Here is a 326-nt window from a genome sequence, read left to right on the forward strand (position 1 = left end):
GCCATTATATATTCACCGTTGCTGTGTGGTGGCATTTGAAACACAATACTTATTGCTGCTTGAAGCACGGAAAAAGAGATCATTTCAAATACTACACATTGGCAACCGTGGGGAAAATGGTGGCCATAATCTTACTTGAAACAATACCACTATTTCAAAAGTCCTTAGCACTGCAATAATGATATTGCATGCTGCATTTTAACATAATTCCTGTAAAGAGGGGGTTTTTGTTACATTCCTTTTTTTTAAATAAGGGTGCAGACTGAACTCTGAGCAAGAAAGAACTTTGTGCAAGAGTCTGTGCTGTTATCTAAAGAATATTGTTT

Source organism: Pygoscelis adeliae, unplaced genomic scaffold (assembly GCF_000699105.1).
Source record: "Pygoscelis adeliae isolate BGI_AS28 unplaced genomic scaffold, ASM69910v1 Scaffold172, whole genome shotgun sequence".
NCBI lineage: Eukaryota > Metazoa > Chordata > Aves > Sphenisciformes > Spheniscidae > Pygoscelis > Pygoscelis adeliae.